The following is a 24,164-nucleotide window of genomic DNA, read 5'->3' on the forward strand; positions in this document are numbered from 1 at the left end:
AAAAGATTAAACAAGGCTACAGATGGAAAAAATACATCCGATATTACATTAAGCGGCATTAAATGTAATGAATGCCGGAAAGAAGCCGAAAAGATTAAAAAAGCGGAGGCTACCAAAAAAATAGTGGCAGCATTGGAAAAGGGAAGTTCCTTCAAAGATTTTGAAGGAATCAAAGATAAATTTTGGGAGGACAAAGTGTTCTCCAAAACCAAGATTCTCCCTATGAGGAGCCAAGACGCGCTGGATAGAAAGGACTGTATGGTCCTAATAAATCCAAGCACTGAAAAAGAGTCGGAGAATATGACTCCTGAAATCAGGGAGCTAGCGGAAGCCCTTAATCCCGGGGATTTCGAGGTTATCGAGAATTCGGTAACCTCCTTAAAAACAAAAAAAGCCTGGAGGCATTATGTCGCCAGACTTAATGGAGAACCCGGTAAAGATTTCAAAATGATCAGCGCTATGGTCGGGGAGAACCTGGGCGAGGACACGAATGTCCTCATACTCGGTGGGGAGATAGCTCCCACGAGGAAAATTATAGAATTCTCTGCTAATAGCGGTGGAATCTATAACATTATTATACACCCGAGAGCCTCCAGAGATAAGAGGTCGGAGGAGGGGGAATCTGTCCTGGTCAGGACAGGAGACAGGCCCTTCGCCGAAGTACTGAAAAGTATGCAAGAGAAAGTTGACGTTGCGAGCCTCAACGTCAACATTAACAAGAAAACAAATGGCGGTGACATTGTCATCCGCCTCAAAGGCAGGGGTCAGGCACAGATCCTAAAAAATGCAATAATGAATAAAATGGAGGAGGTCAGTGTAACGACCAGAAATAGGGGGACGGTCTTTAGCGTCACTGACCTTGACCCGGCGGTCACCTCGGAGGAGGAGAAAGCTAAGGTCGAAAAACAGACCGGCCTAGCAGGCTTGGTCAAAATTAAATTGTTTAGAAAAACAAAATTCGGAGGGCAGATGTGTCCTCTCTCCGTTCCGAATAACAAAGCCGGCAAGTTAAGAGAGATGGGAACCATCAAAATAGGATGGTCGGCATGTAGGCTGAGGGAGCGAATAGCCCCTCTGAGGTGTTATAGATGTCTGGAATACGGACATAGTCTGACCTCCTGTAAGGGGGAGGACAGAAGCAAACAATGCCTCAATTGTGGCGGGCGCAACCATAGAGCCCAGGACTGTAAGGCCGTAGCGAAATGTATGGCCTGCAAAGTAGAAGGACATAGGATGGACACCATGAGGTGTCCAGAATATAGGAAAGTAGTCCCTGAGAACAAGGACTAAAGAGGTCTAAATCTATAAAATGGACAAAAGGTCCTTTTACAACCTCTTTGTCCAGGATCTAGACCCCAAAAGAAGTAACCCAGATTTTAATATGTTAGTAATCGTCGCTGTTGCTCCAAGGTTCCGGCAATATACACCGGAGGCCTATTTTAGAATGTTGTCGTCGGTTGATCCCTATACTCTCAACACGACGACAACAAAGGTTTTATTTATTTTTTATTTATATATTTATTTTATATTTACTTATTTATTTATTTCATTTTATCCTATTTTAATCTAGATTTTAGAAAAGCATATCCCGACCATTATTACAAAATCCCAACTAGGATACCTTCGGTTATTCATAAGATTAATATCAGAATAAATTTCCCATATGATGATAGCCCGGGGTCACGTATCTTGCTGCACAGCGTGGTGAGAATGTGGGCCTGATACAAGCAAAATAGCTAACGATAAAAAAATAGGCAAAAACCAGATAAACGTACTGCAAGTGAACTTGGGGAGGTCCAAGATAGCGCATGATATCGCCTTTGACGAAGCAAACAAACATCACATCGACGTTATGATAATATCCGAGCCAAACAAAAACATTGGTGAATACCAAAAGGCCATAGATAAAACTTTTGAAACGGCTACCAATAACAACGGAAGACGACTATCCATAATGGCCGGAGATATAAACGCGAAATCCGCAATACGGGGATCTCCTATATCTGATATAAAAGGACAAATGGTAGAGGAGTGGTTGGCCCAAAAGAGGATGGGTAGCAATCAATAACGGCCACCACACCTTTGAAAGAGGTAACTCTAAAACACATATAGATGTTACTCTCTGTCATAGCAGTCATAATAATAAGATTACCAACTGGTGTATAGAATATGTCAATCCCTACACACACCATGGACATATTCGATATCAGATAAAAACGAAAGGAGCAATAAAAAAGATGAGGAAATACTGAAGGCATATAAAGATGCCTCCAGTAATAACGACGCTAATACCTCGATGCAACCATTCTGGTGGAATCCTGAAATCGAGAATGCCAGAAACGAATATAATAAACATAGACGTAAATACACCCGAGAAAAGCTCCCACATTTAAAACAAAAATGGGAAGACGGTATGAAGTTACAAGGCAAACTACTAAAAAGACTAATTATGCAAGCCAAAAAGAGATGTTGGCACGACCTCATGAAAGACCTTGAAAACGACATATGGGGCCAGGGTTACAGGATAGTGACGGGCAAATTGGCTAATAGAACACAAGGCCAACTCAGCGCGAAAAGGAGAAAAAATATTATCCGCACCCTCTTCCCGACAACAAGAGGGAAAATAACAAATGACGACGATGACGAACCCGCACTACATGAGGTATCAAATTTCACCAGTGACGAGCTCGATATAGCGATTAGAGGTATTAAAAACGGCAAGGCACCTGGACCAGACGGCCTGCCAAACGAAGCTCTAAAAATCGCGGTGAAAACTAAACCGTTGCAAGTTCTAAACTATCTAAACGAACTTTTGAAGCAACAACGGTTTCCCGACTGCTGGAAAACAGCCAGAGTCGTTCTACTTCCGAAGGAGGGTAAAGACCCAAACGAGGCAGGCAGCTATCGCTCTATATGCCTGATCAACTCTTTCGGAAAACTACTAGAACTTATGATTACAAATAGATTGGCTGAGGAGATCGAGAATAAGAACCTCCTATCTCCGCATCAGCATGGCTTCCGACCCAAAAGATCAACGGTGTCGGCAATAAACGAACTAAAAGAAATAGTAGGTAAAACCAGCCACAAATGGGATGTACTTGTGGCTGTTGATATGAAAAATGCCTTCAATACCGCGAAATGGCATAAAATAGTCATGGCTTGTAAAGATAAAGCCCTTACTTAACGAACTACATAAAAAACTACCTGAGTGACAGGAGGGTGACCTCCGGCATCATTTCACATAGGTGCACGATGGGTGTTCCGCAGGGCTCCATCCTTGGACCGGTTCTGTGGAACATCATGTACAATGGTATCCTAGTGTTGGACTATGGCCCAAAAGTTTCCACTATCGCGTACGCTGATGATCTCGTCTTCTACATCGTAGGAGACAAAGAAAATGAGGTCAGGAATAGAGCAGAGATTACTGTAGCTCTAGCGGTCCGTTGAATAACAAGAAACGGACTTAAAATTGCTCCTCAGAAAACGGAGATACTGACGGTGAAGGTACCACGGAAAACAAATGGTCCCTTCAAAATGGTAGTGGAAAGACAAAGAGTCGAGGCCAAAAATAAAATAAAATATCTGGGAGTAATAATAACAAAAAACCTCAACTTCCTGGAACATATGAAATACACGGTCGAAAAAGCCGATAAAAAGATCTCACAACTACGGAGACTGATGCCGAATGTGGGAGGGCCTGGTTATTGCAAGCGCAGGGTTCTGTGCCAAGTAATGCACAGCGTCCTCCTGTATGCGGCGCCAGCCTGGCGCGAAGCCATGAAGATACAATCTTACAAGGAAAGATTAATGGCCGCGCAAAGAAAATGCTTACTGATGGTTGCCGCTGCCTATAGGAACGTATCGGCCGAGGTAGTCCAGGTTATAGCAGGTTTCCCACCGATTGATCTCATGATAGCAGAGAGATGTTTCCTATATAATATAGGAGGCAGGTTAGCCGGCAATAGACGAATGGCAAGAGAAAGAACATATAAAAAGTGGCAGGAGAGGTGGGATAGTCTGGAGACGAAGGCCCAGTGGACAAAAACATTGATTAAAGACATAAGAAGCTGGGTCATGTGTAAACACAGAACCACTTCCTACCACATCACGCAGATTCTGACGGGACATGGTTCGTTCGGAACCTTCACTAAAAGAATCCGTAAAACCGAGGATGACACATGTAAAAAATGTGGGCAAAGGGACGACCCGGCCTATGTCCTATACGAATGTGCGAGATGGGGTGAGGAGAGAACCAGACTAAAAGAACAACTAGGATGTGACTTGCCTACGGCAACCGAGATCATAGGGAAAATGTTGGAGGATAAAGCAACCTGGAACGCGGTAACGACGTACATGACCGTAGTAATGAACAGAAAGGAAACAGTATATAAAAACTCTCAGGGATAAGTAGTAGAATAAGGAAAGGGATTTCAAAGGGGATGTGCGCTGATGTAATGACAACTTGTTGTCCTCCCGGCGCACGCAAATCCCCAGGGATGTGTAAACAAGGAGGGTGGTTTAGTGGGTGAGAGTCCCACACAAACTCACAGCATTGCACCCGCCCGCTGTGAGGACGGCATTAGCTTCCACCCTACCTTGGGGGCAAAAAAAGGTTAGGTTAGGTTAGGTTAGGATTAGGTTAGATTAGGTTAGGTTAGGTTAGGTTAGATTAGGTTAGGTTAGGTTTGGTTAGGTTCCGTGCTCGGAGGGGTCTAGTCGAGGAGGCAGAAAGTGATTCACCCCAAATCCTCGTCGCGAGATCTCTGGGATGGGGTTTGGTCTACCCGACACGACGCGTCCCAATGGCTTATAGGGTGTCTCCGAAAGGAGTGGTCGGTCTTGAATCACTCAACTTTCTGTAAGAGGAAACATGACCGACCAACCTTCTCGGATAGGCGATGAATAAGGAACAAATGCCGTTCCCCAATAATTGCCCGCGGACAAAAAAGACTTTACCTCCCGTCTAGGACATTCCCAGCCTAGACGGTATCCCTAACCTTGCTCCGGCTTCCTACCTCCTGTTTCTTCCCCGATGCTAGTGGGAAACGAGGGCTAGGGGTTTCCTAATTACTTACCAATTTCCCCTTTCCCAAATCCTTTCCGGGTGGATGTGCGCCTGCCCTGCCCCCCAACCCACAACGACAATTGGCAATGGAAGTGGGAAAAGATTTGGAGATTACCGATCGCGAGAAATGTCCGCCAGGGAACCAGGGCGACTTTTTGGGTAATGCTACTGGAACAAAAACCATAGACTCGGAGGACGACACAGAAAATGAAGAGGTGGAAACGAAGAAGAAGAAGCATGCTGGACATGGTTCTACGCCGCTGAGATATAAGTTTAGAGGTCTAAGGACAGACATGGGCTCTAGTAAGGAAGGTAACATAGAAAAAGATGCGATTCCAGAGGACAAGACGGAAGTGAATGAAGGGGATAATAACCTTCCACTGGATACTCCAGATCTGGACGGGAGTTTTTTCGTTGATATGATGCAGAAGGAGATGGAAGCCGACGATGTCTTCATGGTGGTGCAGGAGAGCAGCGATAATGAGACCACGGACCAAAAAAGGAAAAGGAGCAAAAGAGAGCTATCAGCAAACGATCTGAGCCCTAAATATCCTGGAAAAGATATAGATGACGAAATAAACAAGATAGCAAAAATGGCCGCGGACTTAAAGAGCTTCTGCACAGAACATAGGAACGTACACGCATTAATAAAGAACCTCGCATCATCTCTTACGATAGGTATGGCTGATCTCAAACGTGCTAGGAAGGCAGAAAAAAAGACAATTCTGGAAGAGGAGTTGGAAACATGCGGCTCTAGCAGAAACCTGGAAGAGAAACTGAGGATGCTACAGGAGGAAAACGATGCCCTTAATGCCAAAGTTACCTCCCTGAGCTACTGCGCGTCGGAACTGGTGGAAATGAAAAGACAAGTCGAGAATATCTCTAGGAGAAACTCGCTTGGAGGTAGGGAACATACCCAGATGGAAAAAATTAAACCTCTAAGTCAGGATATGGCCACACAAACCATGCAGCCTGATGACGTTTTCAAAGAAATACAAATAAAAGAGATTGTCTACAAAATGGAAGCAGCTGTGGACAACGACGACATCAAAGACATGATAGAAATGGAATGGCAGGAAGGGAAATATGTACTCGAAATGTCAGACAAACCTATAACAAGCTGTAAGGGAGATGGCGATATTGCGATCGTCCGCGACTTCATCAAATACAAAGATAACAGATTGGTTAGTAAAATCACGGGCAAGTCAGAGACAATCCAAAATTACATCAAGGCGGGTAAGTAGATGAACAACGTATGTCTGACTATAGAAATAGGGAAAACCGTGTGTTAGAGAGAGAGAGAGCAGCGAGATAATGTGTAAGAGAGAGAGACTTCGTTTTTGCGCATGCGTAGAGTTATATATCCGTTGCGATGATAACAGCGGGAGCGCTGATATACCAGGTCGGTTAAAAGTCTTTGGGTTTTAAAAAATTATATATACCATTATTATTCGCTAATCTTGTAACATAAAAGTATAATGTATAAATAAAAAGAGATTTTTGTCAATGTAAGGTATCACGCACGTAATCGAGACAGATTCGTTGCGATGATATACCAGGTCGGTTAAAAGTCTTTGGGTTTTTTAAAAATTATATATTCCGTTATTAATGTGATTGGAAATTAGTTTTTTGAGGATAGCAGAAGAGTGAAGATCATGTTAATCATTATATTATCTGCAGTACTATGCGTTGTCGACCAACAGTATGCAATGAAGTATTTACACCGGTTCGGGTACGCAAATGAAAATGATTTGACTAAACTTGAGGATTATTTGTTGAGTTTTCAAGAAAGATATAATATCCCTGCAACGGGAGAATTAGATGAAAATAAAATTCAACTTCTAAATAGACCAAGATGTAATGTGAGTGAAGCAGCTTCCGACGATGATCATTCTTTTAGAGTTAAATCAAAATGGCCAAAATTTGATTTGAAATGGTATTTCCCTTAGGCAACTCCAGAATATCTTAAAGTAACCAAAAAGGCTTTTGAAGTGTGGAATAACAGTTCAAAGTTTAAATTTGAATTAATACACAAAATACGGCCTTATGCTCCCGATATATCTATTACAGTTGTACGGGAAAAGCACTATTTTCGAGCAAATTGCCAAGGTAGAGAGTGCTCCAGTACATTTGATGGTCCCGGAAAGGTGTTGGCACATGCTTATTTCCCAAAAGGCAACAGTTGTATAGAGCTTCATATTGATGCTGATGATAAGTGGGTTTTAAGTTTGGATGGATCAAGTTCAGAAGATCAGACTAGCTAACTTATGGTATTAATTCATGAAATTGGGCATATTTTAGGAATTGCTCACAGTGATATTGAGACAGCAATAATGTATCCATGGTATCAATTCAACATTGCTCTTAAATTGGATGAGGATGATAAAATGGCCCTTGAAGCTCTTTATGGACCAATCAATACATATGTAAATAATCCTTTCAAACCCACATCAGCGCTGCCACCGACTACAAAGACACTTGCACATCAACCAAATGAACCGGATAAAAATTTATGCGACATAACACCGGAGTATATGTTCATTGCTATGGCTGGTGAATTTGAAAATTACCATTTATATATTATTAATGAAAATTCCCTATGGAAAATTGATTTGAACTCGAAACTTATTCCCTCGCAACCAGAAATACTCGATGATTATTTACCTGAAGAAGTGGGTCCCATAATTCAGATTTTTCAAAGTTCTTCAGATAATTTAATAGCAGTAAATGACCGTAAATACTATGTAGCAGATTTTCCCGCTCTACAAATACTTGAGGAAAATAATTTAATTATACCTAAGAATTCTCAAATAAACACAATGTTTCAAAGCAATCATGGGAAAATATATGTATTTTATAATAACAGTAATTATATTGAATTTGACAAGAACTTGAAAACTGTTCGGAATAGAGGACAAATAAAAGATATTTTCCCTGGACTACCCACAGATGTTACAGGAGCATTCCAGTACATTGACGGACACATGTACTTTTTCAAAAACACCACATACTACAAATATAATGAGTTTACCAAAAAACTTGTTGCAGCCGGACCCTTTAATTGGAACGTGTTCGATATTCCATGTCCAAATGGAGACCTTTTAAATCATCTCAAAATTTTATTAACAAAAATAATTTCTTTTTATCAATAATGTTGTATATTTTGAAATAAACTCTTATTAAATTTTTTCTTTTTTTTTGGAAATTCCCGAACGCCAATCTTAAGATAACTTTTACCTATTAATAAGAAATTTTTTGATAACGCAGGAAATTGATAAGAATATTTCTAAACCAAATGGACCACATGTACAGGAAATAGTGAAAATTTATTAGAATACTCGGAAACCATATGGACCACATTTACAGGAAATTACAAAATTACAAAATTGCCGCAAATAAAATATTTTTCTAGAACATTCTATCACAATCGTATGGAGATAGTGCCATGAGTATAAATAAGATGTTGCATTGTGTTGGAGCCAGTCTCTTCCACTGCCAGCAAGAGAAAAACCAGCTCTGAAGAACAAATACTAGTATCTGTTAAAAAATTGTGCCTTAACAAAAAATGTAAGTATTTTTTTTTCTTGTGGGTTACGCGCTCTCTCTCTTTTCAGATGGATTTAAAAAAAATTAACGCAACGTCTATAATTACAGAGAGAAAACCAATAACAAAAATACAAGATCTACCTTTGAATACTCTGAGGGCTATAAAGAAGGCAAAAATAGTCAATTCCAAATTCGGAGAATCAGTTTTATTGGATTTAGATACAGAAGTAGTGTTTTTACCGCAAAGAGTGACAAGTGTCTACAAACCAGTCATTGAAGAATTTGAAAAGGAAAAATACGGAATTATATTCGAGTGATTAGTGGATGTTGGAAAAAATCAACGGCTAGCGTCATTTGAAATTGAGGAACTATAGACGTGCCTAATACACACACACACAGAGAGAGAGAGAGAGAGAGGTGAGTACCATGAATATTGTAAAAAAATCTGAAAATTTACTGCAAGTCATTAAAAATGTCAGAAAAATATTGTTTGATAAGATAACGGATAGAGATGTGGAAATTTGGTTGAATCGACAATAAACAAATTAAAGTATGTAATTTGACAATTAAAAAAGGAGGACTGCATGTAGGTACAATTAGGAAATTACAAACATACATAGGACATTTCAAACATTTTAAACAACTTATTTCAAATAGGAATATAGGTATGGGGCTGAATAATAAACTGAAAAACAGGGTTAAATGGGAAAATGTAGCTTCTGCATTTACAAGAAGAATTAAAACCGGACTTATAGTAAATTTATATAATAAGGACTTAACGTAATTTTTAAATGATTGTCAAATAATTTTTAAAAATAAAATAAGGGAAATTTTTAGGAAAAAATATTCTGTTGTTAAAGTTTATGTTTGTTTTTGTGGAGAGTTCATTAAAAAATCTGGTGAAAATGAAATTTCTAGTTTCCATTATTTTATGACTAAAAATTCTATTATCGATGTATCGACCGATATAGAGTGATGGTTTTTCGAGAACGTCAAAGATAAAATTAATTTTAAATTATCAGAATTTCAAGAGAGGGACTCTGGTTTTGCATTAAGTAAAATTATTTCTTTAGAAGTAAATATCAATAAATTTCAAATTGGAAACGGCTCATCTTATATTAAACTTCCAGAACCTATTCAAAAAAAGCGAGGGTGCATAAACATTAAAAATTCTGACCAAGCATGTTTTTATTGGTCAATTGTTAGTGCTTTGTACCCAGCCAAAAATAATAAAGAACTCACTTCCTCATATCCATATTATAGCACAGTCTTGAATACACAAGACTTGGAAGCTCCGATGCCCCTGCATCAAATTTCAAAGTTTGAAAAATCTAATAACATTTCCGTCAATGTCTATGCCTTGGATTTAATTGAAATAAATAATAAAAAACCATTTTACAAAGTATATCCAGTAAGACTTGCTAAATCAATACACGAGAAACATGTAAATCTTTTATTAATTCAAAATACATATTTTCCAAAGCTAAACGATTATGAAGCACCTCCTATAGATAATGACAATTCAGAAATCACATATCACTACTGCTGGATCAAAGATTTGTAACATTCAATTGATAGTCAGTTAAGTAAAACTACATATAAACAATTTATTTGCATTCGCTGCATAAATTATTTCAGCAGTGAAAGTAAATTGAATGTCCACTTGAAATTATGCTCTGAATTAAATAATTATAAAATGTCTTTTCCAAAATATGAATCTGTTAGTTGTAGAAATTATATATACAAACAAACTACGCCTTTTGTAGTTTATGCCGACTTTGAGTGCATGCTAGAACAATTTACAGATAAAACACAGCTTCATAATAAGACAAATAAATATCAAAAACATATAGCATATAGTGCTGGTTACTATGTAAAATGTAGCTACAACGAAGACTTGAGTTTTTTCAAGAGCTACAGAGGTAGAGATTGCATGGATTGGTTTGCAAATGAATTATCGAATTTAGCTGAAAGTATTAAATCAGAAATTACAACTATTACACCTATGGAAGAAAAACCAGATTTACGTGTGGCAACAATGTGTCACATATGTGAAAAGGGTTTTTCCTCTACAGATATCATTGTTAGAGATCACGATCATTTTACGGGGAAGTTTAGAAATTTTGCACATCAAGCATGCAATTTAAATTTCAAAAAACTGTTTGTTGTACCTACAGTTTTCCATAACTTAAGTAACTACGATAGCCATTTCATCATTTCGGAATTAAGTAAAAGAGGAAACATCAGTTTACTCCCCATAAATAAAGAAAAATACATTTCATTTACACTTAACGATTCAGATACAAATATAAAATTTCGATTCATAGATTCACTGAGGTTTTTGGGTGCTTCCTTGGAAGAATTGGCTGCTACATTGAATGATAATGATTTAAAAATTTCCAAAAGAGAATTTAGTAATTTAAGTGTCGAACAATTTAAATTAATAGCCAAAAAAGGGGTTTTCTGTTACGATTTTATAGATAGTTGGGAAAAATTAAATACTTGTGAACTACCACCAATAGAGGCATTTTATAATAAATTGGAGGATAAAAACATCAGTATTGAGAAGTATTCTCATGCTCATGCAGTGTGGAAATCATTTGATATTGAAAATTTGGGTCAGTATTCTGATCTGTACTTAAAGACCGATGTTTTACTTTTATCAGATGTTTTCGAACAATTTCGAAGAAAATGTTCAATTACTTATGGTTTAGACCCTGCATGGTACTATACAATGCCTGGATATACTTGGGACTGTATGTTGAAATATGTAGGATGTAAATTAGAGTTATTGCATGACGAAGACATGATCATGTTTATCGAGAAAGCAATTCGAGGAGGAATTTCGGTTTGTAGCAGTAGATTATCGAATGCTAACAATAAGTATATGCCTGAATATGATTCTACAAAACCCTCAAAATACTTACTCTACCTGGACGTCAATAATTTATACGGGTGGGCTATGTGTGAACCATTACCATACGGAGGATTTGAATGGTTAGATAATGAAAATTTTGATTTTATGTCTGTGGCAGATAATTCTTCCTTAGGATATATATTACAAGTAGACTTGGAGTATCCACATGAATTACATGATCTTCACAGAGATTTTCCATTTGCTCCCGAACACCGCAAGCCTGTAGGCTCAAATTATTCCAAATTAATGACAACGATTTATTGTAAAAAAGAATACACAGTTCACTATCGTAATTTAAAACAAATGTTAGCCAACGGTTTGAAAATTGAAAAGATACATAAAATTCTGAAATTCAATCAATCTGCATGGCTGCGGCCCTATATCGAACTAAATACTCGATTGAGGGCTGCAGCTACCAATGACTTTGAGAAAAATTTATATAAATTGGCAAATAATGCTGTGTTTGGAAAGACGATGGAAAATATACGGAAGCACCGAATTGTAAAACTTGTTAAAACTTGGAATGGTCGATACGGCGCCAAAAATTTGATATCTAGTGTTACGTTTCAGATTTAACAAAATTCGATACTTCAGATTACCCCATCAATAATAACTATAATATTCCACAGGTAAATAAAAAAGTTCTGGGTGTTATGAAAGATGAAAACAAAGGCCAAATTATGACTCATTTTGCAGGCTTGAGGTCTAAAATGTATTCTTTTAAAGTTCAATCAGGTGCAATAGTAAAAAAGGCAAAAGGAGCTCGATATAATGTAGTAAAAAACAAAATAAATTTTGAAGATTATGTAAACTGTTTAAATGATTTCAAAGAAAAAAATATTACTCAACGCTGTATTAGGTCATATGCTCATAACGTATATAGCATAGAACAGACAAAAATTGCGCTAAGTCGTCATGACGATAAAAGATATTTGATTACCAATAGTTATGATACGCTGCCGTGGGGTCATTATAGTATTCCAAACTTACTCTCTTGTAGATAATGAACTCCTCAACATTAATGGAATTATGCATCATAAAAATTTGTGAAACGATAAAGTCAGCAGCCGATTTCGCAGAGCAATCCCCTCTTCCTCGGAAATTGACCGAAAAAATTGTGAAAAAATTTCCTGTTTACAAATGGAATGCGATGATAAAAGAGGCTGAGAGCAATTCAAATTCTTCATCCATTGGAATAGAATATATTGACTATAATAAAGAAATACCGTTATATTTAAGAAACACTATATTAAGTAAAACAAATTGGGGAGATATGTTAGAAGAATCTACTTACTGCGTATGGTCTAGTGGATATTGGCTTCCACAATATCGTATAAATGTTTGTAAATCATGTTATTTTGTATTTAGAACGGTCCATAAATATTTAAAAAGGAACATTTTTGTTAATTATGATCATTGTCATGAAGTATTTGATGGTGATGAAATTGTTGAATGTGTATGTCAAGAAATGTCCTATTGGTGTCAGAGTTGTTTTAACAAAGTCTTATTCATGATAAAATCACATGAGTCCTGTATTAATAATTTACATGAGATGCCTAGAAATAATCGTTTTGATGATTCTGATATAGACAGTGACATTGATACTTTTGAGGCCGCTATGCAGTAAAAACAATATTCATGGAATGTATCTCTCTCTCTCTCTCTCATAAATGTAGAATATTATCGTTTTCTTATTATAAAATTATTCCTGTGTTTTTGCGGTATTATGAACGGTGGCGGTTCATAATGCCACATCAAAAAATATCTGTTTTATCATAGTTTTTTAGTATGCGTTTTAGGTGATTTATATGAGCGTTGTTAGTGTTAGACATAAGTTCGTGCCCAACAGGGCTTTATTAGAAATGTATTTTTATTTTTTTCTTTCCACTGGTCATTGTGATGTCATCCTTCATGTATAGTGTTATACTATGACAGTCACGAGAGTAATAAAGAGTTTCAGCGATAATGTTAGCTTTTATTTAAGAAAAAAAGCAGTAAAAACAATATTCATGGAATGTATCTCTCTCTCATAAATGTAGAATATTGTCGTTTTCTTATAATGAAATTATTTTCAAAATTCTTGTGTGTTTTTGTTAGTTTCCAATATATCTTTATGTAATAGCAGTAAAAACAATATTCATGAAATGTATCTCTCTTGTCGTTGCGTCAAACGTCACATCGTTACGTCAAACGTCAGGTCGTTATGTCAAACGTCACGTGCTGCGTCAAACGATCATCAAACGTGTCTACGTATGAGAATGTTCTCTTTCGTAATATGTCTTCAGAAGAGTACAGACGTCGAATTGAAGAGTTTATTAATAGCATTGGTGAATTAAAGAAAGATATTGCTTTCTATGGAGATAAAAGTGAGGTTATGAAACAAATGCAGAATCTTAGTTTATTTGATAAGAAAGTGACGTGGAGCAGTCTTCACTGGGGGGTGCCTGAAGAGGTCCATCAGTTGGCCCGTAGACTGCCGCCGCAAACTACTTATCCGTTAAGACGTATTCAACCTACACCATGTTCAACAGAACAGAAGGGGATATAAAAAATGAAATTAATTCTGTTTTTGCTATGTCATGTGTAATATTAGTGGCTGTATTTGTTTTAATTTTAAAAATTATTTTGAAAATTGTAAAATGAAAATTCCAATCTTCATGTAATATAAAAGTTGATGAATATACAGAGTGTTTCAATAAAACCCATATTTTAAAAAAAACTTTATTTATAATGGTAATACAGTATTTAAAAACCAGTGACGGAGACGTTGTACATTTCTTTCAGTACATGAAAATAGTCCAGATGCGTGACAGGGGTTTGGATCTTGAGCAAAGTTTCCAGTTTCACAGGGTGTACCATCAAATTTGCAAACGTCAATAATATGTGGAAAAATACCGAAAATGTGACATTTCTTTTGCAGAAACTCGACTTTTTGTTGTCCTCGAACGTAAATGTAGTCTGCGGCATACAATAACTTGCTTTCTAATATTTCATTTACTTTAGAATATTCTACATCTCCTGAAGAGTATCGAATGCCGTGCACATTTCTTTCCAAGTATGATGTGGTCTTTTTGTTCTCATTACTTAATGTAGAAAACGGTTAGGGTGGTGAAAATATGTAATGTGAACTTTTGAAGCCAATTTCTATGGTGAGCTCTTTGGCAACGAAAAGACCGTCTACGACAAAACCTTGAATGTCTACAAAAGCTACTCTCATGTTGACGTCTTCTCGAACACTAACTCACAACATCTAGTTCAAGCTTTTAACAATTTCGGTGAGGGGGAAGTATTCCATTCTACAATCGTGAATTATGATGCAATAGACTTTGGTATTTTCGGGAAAACCTATGTTTGCTTCAATGTCAAGTTTCACATCGACTGTGGATGCCTTCATGCTTTCCTCCTGTTTTGAACAATCGATAACAAACAATGCTCGTTTCTTGAAAGAAGAATAAACCAGCAGGGGGCGCCTCTGTGTGGAGTTTGCGTAGTTGGGATAGAATTCAGTATAGTAAAATAGGCTTCATTGTAATCAGTTTTAGCGAAATCCAATTGCATTCTTTCATTGGGCCAATAATCATTATTAAGTGACAGCCTTATACTTTGTACGTCGGCATTGTCAAATAAAGTCGGGTCAGCTGTACTCAAGTTACGTTTGTCGGTTTGAAAGAAAACAATAACAAAACAAGGTCTTTCAACTGAAGTGGATGTCTTGACAGCCCAAACTTCATGTCTTGCTCCTTTAGTAATTGAGGGTAATTCGTGTAACTCCCACTTCCTAAATGGAATAACTATAGGTTGATCTTTTGAATGGATTTCATGAGATTTAATTTTATGTCGTCATTAGGAAAGATATGTTTAACTTTTAGCTCAACGCTTGTAATGTTTATTTTAGCTGTTGTAGTGGAGAGCGTTCCAGAGACATTCTTTTCAGTAATATATAAGCAATCATTATCATTTCGTGCCCGAACTAGTCGTATTGTTTGACGCCAACATGTAATCATTGAATAATCGTTGAAAATGCTGAAAATATGTTTGAGAGGTATTTGAAGGTTGAAGGACTTGTCGCTAACATTCAGAATAGGATTTTTCGGGTAATTCCAGCCGGCTATAGCCATATGATTGGAATCTTCTTGGTTATAACAAGTCATAGCACGTACGGCACTCACTATTCCAGGATCCCGAACTGTTTCCATTTCCCTGGCACTTTCACTGTATGTACATGAATCGAATAGAAAGACTCCAACATTATTTGCTAATTTTACGTCACCAGCTCCGTGTATTTCAAGCGAAACTTTAATGCACAACAAAGTTTCGCTCATTGCAAAGAACGAATCAACCTGATTAATGCTAAACTCCACAATGTGACTGCAATTGAATGACTTTATAAATGGAGCATAGGTTCTGTATTCAGCCTTTCGAATTGAATCGTCAAACATCGGCTTACGGTAGATATCAAACATTGAAGGCATGTTGTCGTTTTGGCGTTGACGTTTTCCATACATTGTTGTCATTTTTTTTTCAATTTAAAACCCAACGATTGCAGAACCAATTTGTTTGCGAACGTGAGTTGCTTCAGCTTTGATGGTAGCTTATCTAATGAAGTTGAATACTCTGTAGACTGTCTTTTATGATTTATTATGATTATTATATTATTATTATATATATTATTATTATATATTATTATGATTATTATATATTATTATTATGATTTATTATTAGTCCCACTTAGTTCTCCACGTAACAGGTAAATAGAGCAAATTATGAGGAATTTCGTCTATGGAATATCCTGGATCCACTTGTATAACGAATTCGTATATAGTATGAGCAGGTCTGTTTGCATCGAAGGCTCCAGTGGTAATGTTACAATCGAAGCGAATACTAGATACTTTAATGATTTTGACGGGGAGATCTGACGAGTGTATTTTGTTTGCGTCGAGTATTTTCGGTGAAAAACCCAAAATTCTCCCAAGACTATTATCTTCTTTGAATGAAATTTTGTATTTACTGGAAATTTCACATTTCAACGTATTGTGATTGGGTTTTAGTGAAAATATACCCTCTGGCCTAGTTGAATTGTCCACACCCAATTTATCTCGTATAAACGCTTCAAGATCGGCAATTTCGTAACATCCTGTGGGAAAATCAAAACTTTGAAGCTTGCCCTTGGTATCGTAGTAGTAAAACTTACAATTTTCAATGTTTGGTATACTGTGATAAGAATGGAAAGATCGCAAAGCTATTTCGTATTTATTATTCGGATCGAGCACAATAGGCGTAGTAGGTTGAAAGGTAAATTCATGATTGATGCTGTTTACTCTCAGCAACTGTGATATGGTGACTATTCTATTTATTGTTACAACGAAAACAAGTGGCTTGAGAACTCGGAGGACTATCACAATGTGTTGTCCAATCAGGTCGGTTGTAATGGATGAAACAAGGCAGTCGTATTTGTAGTTCAAAATTTCCTCGATATTCATTGGGAAGTTTATGCCACATATTCAACAATTCCCAATGTCTTACACACTCTATTAGATGTTCAATGGGAAAGTGCTTTAGTTCTTCGGCAGTAAAACTATTCAATATTTTTCCATGGTAGATATGTTGTAGTAATAGTTCTACACTCGTTATTGTTGCTGTAGAAATTTCAAACACAAATGTCCGCAATTTATTTGATTGCAGTTTTGATATTGGGTATTGTTGTAGAAAATTCTCGCACTCTTTCCCAGATATTCAACAACTTCTTTCGGCGGCTTCAAATTACCAAATGAATCAAAATACTCTACATCGTTGTTTATCTTTCTGTAAGCCACCCAATGACTCCCACTATTCTTAGAGACATCTAAATTAACCACTGCGCATTCTTGTCTTCGAGGACCGACTTTGGAGAGGGTGTCTCGCATGAAAATTCCTCGAAAATGTGGTATTTCAAGTAATTTTGCATAATGCGCAATGTCAAAGTCAGATAGTGCGTGATTGGGTAGCTTTATTAGTTTTTTTTGTTTTTTTTTTAAATACAATCCAAATCCACCTTTTGAATATTTTTTCAAGTATAGGCCAGATCCTACACGTTCCATAGCCTTATTATGACGTACATCTTCCTCCAATTTCTTTTGCGCATGCTTAGCATCAATGACGGTTTTTGCAATCCCAGCAGCACCACCTGACAAAGCTCCAAGTGCCGAAAGACCGGCAAACAAAGGAATAAGTGGTAGGAAACCTCCGGACTTCGCTACAGGTATTACTCGAGGAACCTCGACTTCTTTTCTGCCACCAAATTCTTTAATAAGTGCTTTGGCTGCTCGTAAGGCAAACGTTGCGGTGTCTTTCAAAGATGTTCCTCTCTTCAATGACTTTCCCACTTTCAGAATAACATCTGATTTGACGCGTGCCCAAGCTTTATCTTCAAGTATCTGATCGGCTTTGTGTGTCGTTCCTCGAGAGACTTATTCTTCCAGTAAGAAATATCGTGTTGTTTACAAGCAGCGTCCAAGGGGTTGATGTCCGGATCTCCACGATCAAGACGTTTTTCCAATTTTGTACCAGCTAAAAAAACAATTAATTTTTTTCAGAAAAAGGGTGGGGGGGTGGTTTACTTACGTCCACAGTACTGATAGCTAGGTAAGTAATACCCTCTCCTTCAAACACCAACATTAAGACTGACACGCTTAATTGGTGACACCTATATTTAAAGAGTAGTACTACGAAAAACGACACACACAATGAAAATAATTCAACAAGAGCAGACTATACCCATTGAAAATCTGGATTTCACCTCAACACCAACTGTTGGCAAACATGGTAAATTGTTGCCAAATTCTTTCCGTGCCATTATATGCGCTGGCGCTCCTATTCAATCCAAATGGCGCGAAATTCAAAAATGTTTATGTCTATTCAAAATCGTTATTTCAACCAAAGTATCAATTGCTACAAGAAGTTATAGCGCAAGTCAAGGGTGTTGGGTATTTCCCATTTAAAGACAATGAAGAAATTATTAGTCCAGAGAAAGCTCGACCAAATTCCATCTTTTTATTCGATGACGTAGCCTGTGACGGTCAGCAGAAAATTCGTGAATACTACTCCATGTGTAGACATAAAGATATTGATGCTGCATATCTTTGTCAAACATACTCAAAAATACCGAAACAGCTTATTCGCGACAATTGTAATGTTATTGTGTTATTCAAGCAGGATGAGGTGAACTTGAAACATATATTCGACGAACACGTATCTCCAGACATGACGTTTGACACATTCAAAAATGTGTGTTCAAAGTGTTGGTGTGATCGCTATGGTACTTTGGTAATTATGAAGGATTTTACCCTTAATGGTGGTAGGTATCGCAAAGGATTCGATAAATATATAAAATTGTAAGCTGCATCTTCAGTCCATACCAAAATGTCTGACGATAAGGTTGCTAATGCATTGCGCAAGAAAAAAGTGTCCGAACTTGCCAGATCGATTCGCAAAAAATACTTGTCGTTGAAATTAGGTAAATCAGAGCAAGATGAGTCTATTAATAAACTATTCAAGCCGATATCTAAACCACTTAAAGAAATTGTGCAATCCTCAAAGACATTACAAAAAACGATTACAAATTTAAATCCAAAAGAGGAAATAAAGAAGGAAGAACCAACTGATGATGTGTTTACACCTTTTCTCGAAACGGAACCGGTGGCCGAAACCGATGAATTCGGAAATATTACACGTTCTGAATCTCCAGAAGAGATGCGCCCCGAAATTTCCCAGGAAGCTATCGCAGACTATTTGGACCAATATCCAGCCATCAGTCATCAGTTCATTGAAGATTACTTCCAAAAAGATGATAAAATTGATAAAAATTATGGTCCGATATACAACGATGAAATCGGTTGGTCATTAGGCAAAAGTCGAATTGCATTTGATGGAAAAACCGGCAATATAAACATACTACCTGAGAAAAACAAAGGAGGAAGATATGTAATTGGAACACCAGGCTTGTATGAGCTTCTATTTTACCTAGACCCCAGTTACAATGATCAAGAATTACAGAACTATAAAAATCTTTCGACAACAACTGAAGTTCATTTAGACACGTTAGATCGTCTTAAGGGGTCGAGTACTGAAAAATATCACTACATCATAAAACCTTTATTCAAAACAAAATCTCTAACGACGACGAATAGATCGTCGCAGGTATTGACTCGTCTAAAATCGATTCCTTCAGCAAAAGGAAAAGGCATCGATCGTTTAAGATATAATGATAAACCTATGGAGTACATTTATTGGGATGATGCGAATGAATTGGTGGAACGTTTGAAGTTGTTGATTGCTTCAAAAGAGGCAGGTAATACGTCACACGACAACGAAATAGTAGCAATTATCAATGAACTCAAGGAGGCTGATATAATAGAATAATACAAGTTGAAACTTGTTCATTTTAATTATGCCAGTCGATAAAATCGGACATAGACATCTAACGCCCTATGCGCGTTTACCAGTGAAAATTACGTTTCCTCATACACAGGACGGTAATATTGATATTGAAAATATGAAAATTTGTAATGTTAAGGAACCGACAACAAATAGTGATGCTGCAACAAAAAAATATGTTGATGTGCAGTTGAATGACCTACGTGCTATCAACTCGCCATTAATTCAAGCACATGGTATGGTGCTGCAGCAACAAGACCTTGATATAAAGGATTTAGCTGTAGGATTGTTCGAAATGAGAAATGAGCTTCATAAGACGAAAATCCCCATATTACAGGCGCACATTACTAACTTACAAAATAAAACTAACGAAATCCCCCTGTAGTAGCTAGGGATATGGCTACGAAGAAATACGTTGACGATTCAATTGTTGCAGCCAAAATATTTATTCGAAAAGAATTCACTTTACGAACTCCACAAACCGATACGGAAAAAATTTCCTCGGAGACGCACTATTATTAAGGGTCTTGACGATCATTGGTAAATGGATCTTGCGGAGATGAGGAATTTTGCATCACAAAATAGGAATCATAAAATGATACTGATCGTCATTGATTGTTTTTCAAAGTTTGTGTGGACATGCCCACTAAAAACGAAGACCGGAGAGGAGATTACTCGGGCATTCTCGGACATTCTCGCTCACACTAGACGAATACCAAAAAATCTGCAATCTGATCAGGGAAAGGAATTTTACAACAGCAAATTTCAAAATTTAATGAGAAAACATAACATAAATCATTATAGCGTATTTAGTACAATGAAAGCCTCTATGGCAGAGCGAGTTATAAGAAGGCTAAAATCGAAACTCCAAGTATTTCAGTTTAAATGGCACCTACAAATAGATTGATATTCTGCCTGAAATAACTCAAAACTATAACAATACAAAACATTCCACATCAAAATATAAACCTTCTCAAGTCAACAAATCCAACGAAAAATCTATTTTGAATAACACCTATAGTCATTTAAAGATAGCCGGTCCACGAAAATTTAAAGTTGGCGACATTGTGCGCATATCCAAGGCAAAGGATGTCTTTGAAAAAGGATATACACCCAATTGAACTATTCAAAATCACCAAAGTTAAAATTACCAATCCTGCTACGTATTTACTTGAAGACATGCAAGGTACACCAATCAGCGGCTGCTTCTATCATGAAGAACTACAGAAAACATCGAATCCAGACATTTACTTAGTTGAAAAGGTGCTCAAAAGAAAGGGTGACAAAATGTACGTCAAGTGGCTTGGTTTGGATAGCAAACACAACAGTTGGATAGAAAATATTGATATTGTATAGATTTTTTTTCGGTTCGCCGCGCTAAAAACCTTGAAAGAGCTCTATAAATTGGAGTGAGCTTTGGATATCAAACCCAGTTAGCAACATGAGTTCCCCCCAAGATAGTGGTATTGTCGACATCGAATCTGATTCGAGTAACTACAGTTCAGAATTAGATAGAATATTGGAAAACTATATGAGACTGCTGTCAAGTCTGAAAATATTTACCTGCTTTCAACACAGTATCCAAATTCGGGGTATGAAGTAAAATGTGGAATAAGTCCTGCAAGATGATTCACACCTGCTGTTATCTTATCTCAACATCTTAAGTTCAGCAAAATATCTTTCAGTACTTATGAATATAACCTTTATCTCAATTATGTCACAACAGATCTTTCATACCGGAGACGAGTTCAAACCTGATTCATTACCATGTGGAGATTACTGTACCATCACCCCATTGAATTACGATGACAGTAAGGTAATTTTAGTCAAGAAACATGGTGTTGAGTATTACATGGATGAAGAAGAAGTATCGCAAATTTTAGAATTGAATAATTTAATTATACAACGTATATCTGTGTTAGAAAATTTGAATTTTTGTGAATATCATTATAATGTTTTGGATTTCTGTAAAAATACCTTCTCCGAAAGTCCTTTACAAATTTTATACGCATTTTGTTCTATTACACCTAACGATATGTTACACAATGCTCTTAGAGAATTTGTATACTTTTATAAAGTTAAAGTTATCAATGATTTAAATAAATAATTATTTTTGTTATTGTTGTTTTTTTTATGTTACTTTTAAGTCACCCGGTATACGTTACTTTTAACTGTATTTCAGTAATAAGACGCTATCAGTTAACCGCAGATTTTTATATTACAAGATTAGCGCTCCCGCTGTTATCATCGCAATAAATCTGTCTCGATTACATGCGTGATACCTTACATTGACAAAAAATCTCTTTTTATTTATACGTTATACTTTTATGTTACAAGATTAGCGAATAATAATGGTATATATATAATTTTTTAAAACCCAAAGACTTTTAACCGACCTGGTATATCAGCGCTCCCGCTGTTATCATCGCAACGGATATATAACTTTACGCATGCGCAAAAACGAAGTCTCTCTCTATCTCTCTTACACATTGTCTCGCTGCTCTCTCTCTAACACACGGTTTTCCCTATTTCTATAGTCAGACATACGTTGTTCATCTACTATATAATATTCGGAAAGTGTGTTTCTATATGTCTTGACGGAGAGGGAAAAATCCAAAAAGGCTCAATAATGACATTGTTTTTTCTCCACAAAACTAATCAAAAAGTGGGAGAGAATCACTAGTTGTCGAAACGGTGGAGGGGATTTTGGAATTTGGTAAGTCGTTTAGAACTACGTTATGTGATTCCGACTATGCCACGTTTCGTAAAAAAAGTCAAGTCTTCGATGCTCTGCCATTGAATGGGTCATTCCAATAAAAATATAGTATTAGGGAAGTGTGTTTCACTATGACTTGACGGAGAGGGGAAAATCCAAAAAGGCTCACTAATGAGATTGTTTTTTCTCAACAAAACTAATCAAAAAGTGGAAGAGAATAGTTAGTTCTCGAAACGGTGAAGGGAATATGGAATTCGATAGGTCATTTAGAAACACGTTATGTGATTCCGACAATGCCACGTTTCGTAAAAAAAAGTCAAGTCTTCGATGCTCTGTCATTGAATGGGTCATTCCCATAATAATATAGTATTAGCGAAGTGTGTTTCACTATGACTTGACGGAGAGGAGAAAATCCAAGAGGGCTCACTAATGACATTGTTTTTTTCCAACAAAACTAATCCAAAAGTGGAAGAGAATAGTTAGTTCTCGAAACGGTAAAGGGAAGATGGAATTCGGTAGGTCATTTGGAAACGCCTTATGTGATTCCGACAATGCCACGTTTCGTAAAAAAAAGTCAAGTCTTCCATGCTCTGCCATTGAATGGGTCATTCCCATAATAATATACTATTAGGAAAGTGTGTTTCACTATGACTTGAAGGAGAGGGGAAAATCCAAAAAGGCTCAATAATGACATTGTTTTTTCTCAACAAAACTAATCAAAAAGTGGAAGAGAATAGTTAGTTCTCGAAACGGTGAAGGGAAGATGTAATTCGGTAGGTCATTTGGAAACGCCTTATGTGATTCCGACAATGCCACGTTTCGTAAAAAAAGTCAAGTCTTCGATGCTCTGCCATTGAATGTGTCACCCCCATGATAATATAATATTAGGAAAGTGTGTTTCATTATGACTTGACGGAGAGGGGAAAATCCAAAAAGGCTCACTAATGACATTTTTTTTTCTCAACAAAATTAATCAAAAAGTGGAATAGAACTGTTAGTTGTCGAAGCGGTGTAGGGAAGATGGAATTCGGTAGGTCGTTTAGAAACGCGTTATGTGATTCCAAATATGCCACGTTTCGTAAAAAAAAGTCAAGGCTTCGATGCTCTCCTATTGAATGTGTCACCCTCATAATGATATCTTCGTAAAGTGTGTTCCACTATGACTTGGCGGAGAGGGGAAAATCCATTAAGACTCACTAATGACATCGTTTTATCTCAACAAAACTAATCAAAAAGTGAGTGAAACACGTTATGTGATTCCGACAATGCCACGTTTCGTAAAAAAAAGTCAAGTCTTCGATGCTCTGCCACTGAATGTGTCACCCCCGTAATAATATAATATTCGGAAAGTGTGTTTCACTATGACCTGACGGAGAGGGGAAAATCCGAAAAGGCTCACTAATGACATTATTTTTTCTTAACAAAACTAATCAAAAAGTGGGAGAGAATTGTTAGTTGTCGAAACGTTGAAGGGAAGATAGAATTCGGTAGGTCATTTAGAAACACAT

Source organism: Diorhabda sublineata, chromosome Y, assembly GCF_026230105.1.
Source record: "Diorhabda sublineata isolate icDioSubl1.1 chromosome Y, icDioSubl1.1, whole genome shotgun sequence".
In the NCBI taxonomy this organism is placed as follows: Eukaryota; Metazoa; Arthropoda; class Insecta; order Coleoptera; family Chrysomelidae; genus Diorhabda; species Diorhabda sublineata.